At 36.1% G+C, this 8,154-nt stretch overlaps 1 protein-coding gene across 1 annotated transcript in view; it reads right to left on the minus strand.

The window, feature by feature from the left end:
- Positions 1-7,850, minus strand: part of LOC144976815 (uncharacterized) — a 132,919-nt gene extending 125,069 nt beyond the window's left edge. Inside the window, exon 1 of the mRNA XM_078921295.1 lies at positions 7,437-7,850. The gene's annotated coding sequence lies outside the window, so the exon portion shown is untranslated. The remainder of the gene's footprint in view (positions 1-7,436) is intronic.
- Positions 7,851-8,154: the final 304 nt, after the last annotated feature.

Raw genomic sequence — 8,154 nt, forward strand, 5'->3', positions numbered from 1 at the left:
ATGAATAAACGATTAAAGAACATTAGCCGTGAAAGAGGTAGTTGATTGTATAGTTCCCTTTTTTGAGTGATGATATCTCTATTCTCCTCATTGTGTACTATATTCGTTCTTAGTTTTGAATACACTTCGTAAATATCTGAGTGTATTCTTTAGAGCGGGATTCGCTGCTTGAGCCTCGGTGAGATCTTTTTAGGTAATGTTAAAATAGGCACATCATTTATGAATTGCTGGTGAAATCTTCTGAGCCCAATTTGAACGAGTCCCCATTGTCTTAAAGGCGCTTCTTCACGTTTTTTTTCTCTCAAAATATTACTATGAGAATCTCTAATTAAGATCAGCCAATAGGGAATGAGATTAGCGGAAGAGTAGCGTCCCTTGATTGGACGTCACCCATAGTCTGTGACGTCACCGGCGGAAAAGTTATTAGAGAGAGAACGTCATGTTGGTTGTGCGCATGCGTCTCTCGTCCTCGCGAGGACGATGTAAATCGTCGATGTAAATGCGATGTAAATCAAACTCGTATAATGAGAAGATGTCTCGGCAGTCAGGTGTAAGATAAAAACAACAAGATGATGGAATCGATGTAAACATTGGCAGACAGTAAACAGCATGGATGCTAGAGTAACAAACAGACAGAAAACTAATTTGCATGGGAATTGATTACCTAGGATATTTTTTTCCCTATTAATTGGCTACACCGGTTCGTGAAGAAACATCGTCAAACAGTTCGTTAAATAACATGAAGCAATCAGGAGACATGCCCTTACAGAGAGAACGTCAACATAGCATTGCGCATGCGTCTCTCTTATCAACTGAGGAAATCTGTCGTTTTGGTTAATGAGATATCGCTTTAAAAATGTTATTATATACATACTTTTATAAAATAAAAATATAACCAATAAACGTTCACATTGCACTAGTGATGCATCGTTTCTCAGCGATCTTTTCGTCTGAGTAACCGAACCGTGAAGTCAGTGATTTCACGGCTGGTAATCTTAATCTTGGGTGCATTCCTGATTCCATCACTGTGAACATTTCATCAAAATAAGTTTATTGGTTATATTTTAAATTTATAAAAGTATGTATATTATCATAACATTTTGAAAAGTGATTTCTTTAATATAATTAATGATATCGCATGAACTAAACGATATATTTCCTCAGTTGATAAGAGAGACTCATGCGCAATGCTAATTTGACGTTCTTTCTGTAAATGCATGTCTCCTGTAACAACTGTCTTGGTTTCGTTTCCCTACGTTTCTCTAGACCGTACTTCCGGTTGTTCGCGTTTTACTTTTTCATGAAATTTAATTAAGTCTTCTAAAACAAAGTATATCTGTATATATATAAGTAAAGGGATACCACCAACGATGACCTACACAATACTGAACAGGGACCCCAAACACCTTCAACTCAAGTTACAATTGGAGGAAGACCTTACGTCCTTAAGAAATTTGGCAGAAGACCGTGAAAAGTGGAGGGACTTTACACAGCCAATCAAAGAAACAACCGAAGCACCCTAATCGGATGATTGGGATGCGAAAGGCGCTAAGTCGAGTTAGTCAAAACAAAGTATCCAATTGGCTTAGATCTAGATAAAATACAAAATCTATCCGCCAGATGAATCATATCAACACGCATAGCTATTTGTGACCTTAAACGTTTATATCTGATTTATAAGGAACGAAACTGTCGTCATTCAGCTCTTTGTTTTTATTCTTAGACAGCCTGTTAGTGATTAGTTTTTACTTAATAATATAAATCAGACAATAAACTTTAAAATTTCCACACAGTTTTGTGTATCGGTATGTTTGATTTGATGACGGATGTTGTGAGTAGTTTACCTATAAGCATAGCATCAATAATTGAGTGAGACCTCACCATTCAACTCGAGGTTGAAAATCAATAACAAATGGCTGAGTGAAATCGAGTTCGTTTCTCTTTTCAATGTATAGATATTATGCGCTTGGCGAAGAAGCTCACAACATTGCCATCCGGAAGTATAACGGACCAACACACAAAACTATGTGTAACCTCGAACGTTTATAGTCTGGTTAATACAGTTTAGTGAGAATTACTCATAAACGCGGATGGCAAAAAGCAATAACAAATACCTGAGTGACGTCAACTTCATACCATCTATTGTAAGAGAATTGGGTGGACCGAGTGAGTAGAGTTCTTTGATCTATCTTTGTAATCAGTGTTAAAGTTCAATGCATCAAAACATCATGCTGTGCTTTTCCTTTCTATTTTAAATGGAGTCGTAAATCTTTGGGACTGAAAAAATTAATTTGACACTTTTATCTTCTTCTTCTAGGTTCCATGCCTGGTCCAGGCTTCGGATACTGCATGAATTATCTCTCTCCATTCCTCCCTGTCTCTTGCTTTTTCAAACAGCTCTTGGATTGTTAGGTTGGTGAAGCCCTTCAGTTGGTCGATGAGTGTTTTTCTTTGTCTCCCCTGGGCGCGTTTACCAGGTATTTTTCCACAACTTGCCAGGTATTCATTCATATCTTTCCTTACTATCTGTCCGAAAAAGGATAGTTGTCGATCCGCTATTAAGGGCATTAGTTTCCTTTGTTGGTATGTTTGTTTATACGGCCATTTAAAAATGACATAAATTGCAAAAATCTTGGCATCCTTCTCTAGAAAGATAAAAATGTGAATGAACTGGCTAATTTTCATAGCAGATATAGTCTGGTTTCTCCTATAGTCGACACACGCACACACGCACACACAGGCACACACATACACAGCCAGACAGACTTGCTCTTTCTTTTATTAATTTGGATAAGCGAGAGAGAGAGAGAGAGAGAGAGAGAGAGAGAGAGAGAGAGAGAGAGAGAGTGGGGGGGGGGGGGAATAGAGAAACGCATTTGTAAGGAATTCTCTAATATTGGGTGGCTCGTCAGATATGTCAACCGGATTATTATTAAGTTGATAATCGCCACTGAGTCCTCCGATAGATTGGAGAGTAGTGGAAGGAAGAGCTCAGTGAGAACAAAGAGCAACATCAACAACGTTCCTGATTTGGCATGTTCACTACATGACAATCCGGGTACACACAAATCCCAGGTAGAAATATGCCGAATCAATCACAGGTATCCATCGGTCAAATGGACAAAGAAGGATAAAAAGAAAGTTTTCAAACTAAAATCTGTAAAAAGGCTAAACGTTCCAATTGCACGTGCATCAAAGCTAAGTCAGGTAAAAGAAAGTTTGAAGTTTTTCGATACAAACGGCTTTGAATAATCAAAATAATCGTTACAGGATGGAATAGAAACATTCATTTTGATAGGCTGTCACACAAGCAGTAAATGACCATAGAAATGGCATCAAGTTCTGTTTCCATTGATGATTCACAGATTCACAGAGCCCTTATCCTTTTCGTCGATCTGACAAAATGAAAATGACCTCTTCGTTTTTACACAGAACATTTACAGGGGAAAAAAATGTGTTGACCGCTTGCTAAAACCTTTATCTGATGATTTCTTTTTTTGTTCAAGATTGAGTTCCTTTGCACAACTCTAGGACTTGCCAAGACGTTTCATTGACAATGAAAATTGCCCGCCAAAGGCAACGGCTCTAGACCCCTGGAATATCACCTCTGAAATGCCCTTTTGACAAATGTTTATGAGAACTGGAGACAACCTTTTCCAAATTTGAAAGAATTACAGCAGGAAATGAAATCTGGGTTCGAGCCTCGCTCGGCGCATAGTTGTCTTTGGAAATGGCACTTTGCCCACATTCTCTCACCGTACTCAGGTGTAAAATGAGTACCTGACCGTTGACTCTGTCAGAAAAAAATGTAATATCGCCTAACAGGCGTCATGTTTCGTGTTGCTGTTGGTCAGGAACCCCTTGTAAAGCGTTTTGAGCACATTTAGTGGATATTGCTCTTTATAAAAGCTCATTTAAAAATTGTTTTAATCTGATTGGACAGAGGCCACTAGTTGGCATGAGAAGAACGGATATTCAGCTTCTATACCAACTGAGTCAAGTTCTTAAAAACCAAGGCAGTGCCATACCAAGGCTTTGTTTTTATCAATGCAATATATTTCATAAAACATTTCATGTCAAAAAGTGATAGAGTTTTTTTTTTTTTCTTTTTAATTCAATATTCAGTTAATTTTATTTTCTATTTGATAGGCAGATTTTCCTGTCTAACACCCATCTCAGTCAAACAATGGAAACAACAAGAGATACACATTTATAGAATATTAAGTGCCTATTTTGCAAAATGTCATTTCAACAACACAGAAATAACCTGTCTCCGGGGTTTTGTGCATAGCTTGCGGCCGCAAAATTAGGGAAAATTTTTATGATTTGCATTGCAACCGCAAAATCTGCACATTTTGCAATTTTTTACAAATTCTTTGATTCTATTTTTAAAAAAATTAGATATGACATTTTATTTAAGTTAAATAAAAGGTAATATCCGAATTTTTTACTTCTTTATTATAAAAATTTCATTGACAGAAATTTTTTATTGTCATTTTGTTTTCCCAACTTTGTGCCTAGTTCCAAATCAGCATAATTTCTAGCAAATTCTGACATTTTTTGTCCCATAATTTTCATAATTTTTAGTTTGAAATTGCGTAATTCCGCGGGGATATTTTATTACATGGGTTGCATGTAGTTATAGTCAGATTTTTAATAAATGGCGCGTGTTTTTCTTTTTTTTCTCAGCTGCCCCCCAATGCAGAGCTGCAAAAATTTATATGAACCTCTGAATCAATTTATCTTAATAAAAAAATATTTTTGCATGAATTTTAAAACAGTAGGAAAGGATATATATATATATATATATATATATATATATATATGTGTGTGTGTGTGTGTGTGTGTGTGCATGTGTGTGTGTGTGTTTATGTGTTTATTTGTCTATATTATTATTATTATTATTATTATTATTATTATTATTATTATTATTATTATTATTATTATCATTATTGAACGTATTGATGTTATTACGATTGTTGTATTTTTGTGTGGTGTATCAGTTTATTTTTTGGTTCCATTTACCTTTTTTTTTTTTCCACGTTCATGTATGTTGGCATCAAATTGTTGATTTATTGGCGAAAGCCTAAGATTGAATAAACTTTGAAACTTTGAAACTTTCTATATTTGCGTCTTCGTGTGTGTGACCGTATGAATGTGCATTCAGCATAAATATGGTGTATTGGATGTGGTGTAAAGTATTTTGCCATTACTAAGCGTCTTACCAAAAGGGTATTGAGCAATTATTCTCCGTTGGAAGTTATAGAAATTGGAATAAATTCTGGTTGTATGGGCCTTGTGGATTTTAGTACTATTTTAAGTGGAGTAATAATAGTAGTGGAGTAGTAGTGGTCGTCGTCGTAGTCGTAGTAGTAGTAGTAGTAGTAGTAGTAGTAGTAGTAGTAGTAGTAGTAGTAGTAGTAGTAGTAGTAGTAGTAGTAGTTGTTGTTGTTGTTGTTGTTGTTTTTGTAGTTGTAGTAGTGGTAGTAGTAGTAGTAGTAGTAGTAGTAGTAGTTGTAGTAGTAGTAGTAGTATAAGTAGTAGTAGTAGTAGTTGTTGCTGTTGCAGTAGTAGTTGTGGTAGTAATAGAAGTAATAGTAGTAGTAGTAGTTGAGTAGTAGTAGTAATAGTAGTAGTAGTAGGAGTAGTGGTAGTAGTAGTAGTAGTAGTAGTAGTAGTAGTAGTAGTAGAAGTAGTACTAGTAGTTGTAGTAGTAGTAGCAGTAGTAGTAGTTGAAGCAGCTGTAGTAGTAGTAGTAGTAGTAGTAGTAGTAGTAGTAGTAGTAGTAGTAGTAGTAGTAGTAATCGTAGTAGTAGTAGTAGTAGTAGTAGTAGTAGTAGTAGTAGTAGTACTAGTAGTCGTAGTAGTAGTAGTAGCAGTAGTAGTCGTTGAAGCAGTTGTAGTAGCAGTAGTAGTAATAGTAGTAGTAGTAGTAGTAGTAGTAGTAGTAGTAGTAGTAGTAGTAGTAGTAGTAGTAGTAGTAGTAGTAGTAGTAGTAGTAGTAGTAGTAGTAGTAGTAGTAGTAGTAGTAGTAGTAGTACTATTAGTAGTGAAATAAAGTGATCGTTTATATAGAGAAATATCCACTAAACGTGCTCAAAGCGCTTTACAAGGGGGCCCTCACCAACAGCAAAACGTAATATGTAGAACGAGACATGACGTCTGCTAGCGATATTACAATATTTTCTGATAGAGACAACGCTGCTAACGGCCAGGTACTCATTTTACACCTGAGTACGGTGTCATACCACTAGACCACATAGCCGCACTACTACTACTACTACTACTACTACTACTCCTACTACTACTACTACTAATACTACTACTACTACTACTACTACTACTACTACTACTACTACTACTACTACTACTACTACTACTACCACTCGTAGGTAGTAATAGTAGTAGTAGTTGTAGTAGTAGTAGTAATAGTAGTAGTAGTAGTAGTAGTAGTAGTAGTAGTAGTAGTAGTAGTAGTAGTAGTAGTAGTAGTAGTAGTAGTAGTAGTAGTAGGAGTAGTAGTAGTAGTAGTAGTAGTAGTAGTAGTGCGGCTATGTGGTCTAGTGGTATGACACCGTACTGGCCGTTAACAGCGCTGTCTTTGTCCGAAAAATTGTAATATCTCCTAACAGGCGACATGTCTCGTCCTACATGTTAAATGTTGCTGTTGACCAGATACCCCTTGTAAAGCGCTTTGATCACATTTAGTGGATATTCCGCTATATAAATCTCATTTATTTATTTTTTGTCACTGATTGTGTACTTTACTTTAATTTTAAAAAAAATAAAAAATAGTAGTAGTAGCGCCGCTATGTGGTCTAGTGGTAGAAGTAGTAGAATTAGCAGGAATACTAGTAAGTAGTTATAATAATAATTATAATAATAATAATAATGATAATAGTAGTAGTAGTAGTAGTAGTAGTAGTAGTAGTAGTAGTAGTAGTAGTAGTAGTAGTAGTGGTGGTAGTAGTAGTAGTAGTAGTAGTGGTAGCAGTAGTATAGTAGTAGTAGTAGTAGTAGTAGTAGTAGTAGTAGTAGTAGTAGTAGTAGTAGTAGTAGTAGTAGTAGTAGTAGTAGTAGTAAAGAAGAAGAAGAAGAAGAAGAAGAAGAAGAAGAAGAAGAAGAAGAAGAAGAAGAAGAAGAAGAAGAAGAAGAAGAAGAAGAAGAAGAAGAAGAAGAAGAAGAAAAAGAAGAAGAAGAAGAAGATTTGTTATAAAGCAGCCCCAGCAACACGAACACGAATGCCATCAATAAAAGCAGCAGTTTGAAAACGACTGAAAACTTCATATCAATCAACAACCATAGATAGTTATAGGAACAACGGAACACGAATGTCAAACGTAGTATGTCAACAACGACCACAAAACAATAACAACAATAACAATAGCAACAACAACATCGACAACAGCACCAGTTACCATCTATCATTTTCTCACCTTTCGATCAATTATACTTGTTCATTAAGTTAACTAATTGCCTTGTCATCATCCAAACAGTTTTGGACATCCAGCATAATAATTGTGTCTTGCACAAACAACACTATACGGTCACATGGGCTAGATCTATCCAAACAGAGAAGAAAAGGGGGAGGGAAAAACAACGCTCGTTGTAAAATTAACTCTTCCTCTCCAAATTACTCACTCCTTGAATGATACACAAGAAAAATGTAATCCTTTTCCAGAAATATAACATTCAATGATATAACAATACAATTCAAAACTCAAACTCGTCTCATTAAATTTTATTATGAAATTTTATAAACAGGAAAGAAATCGACGCCATTCCATGCGTTATATGCATTGAGTTCATTATTTCTTATGTCGGGAGTCTTTCTTCCTCCTTCAATAAATGAAATTATTATGATGCCTCTTGGTACAGGAAATGCCACGCCCGTTATCTTCTCATTCACAGTTTCCCTTGCTCATGGCGCTCCCGCACGCGCGCGCGCACACACACACAAACATACACACACATGCGCGCACGTACATAATATCCCATCTACTACTAATCGTTGTGCGTGCGTTATTTGAACAACTCCGAACAGTAAAATTCTACTCACTGCCGTTCCCGCCTGTTATCGATGACAAAGCGACTCGCAAACGACTGGAAGCGATGGCACTGAGGACAAGTTTAACAACCGTGTCATCTCTAAAC

Source organism: Berghia stephanieae, chromosome 7 (assembly GCF_034508935.2).
Source record: "Berghia stephanieae isolate SIO BIC M18660-M18661 chromosome 7, UCSD_Bste_1.3, whole genome shotgun sequence".
Taxonomy (NCBI): domain Eukaryota; kingdom Metazoa; phylum Mollusca; class Gastropoda; order Nudibranchia; family Aeolidiidae; genus Berghia; species Berghia stephanieae.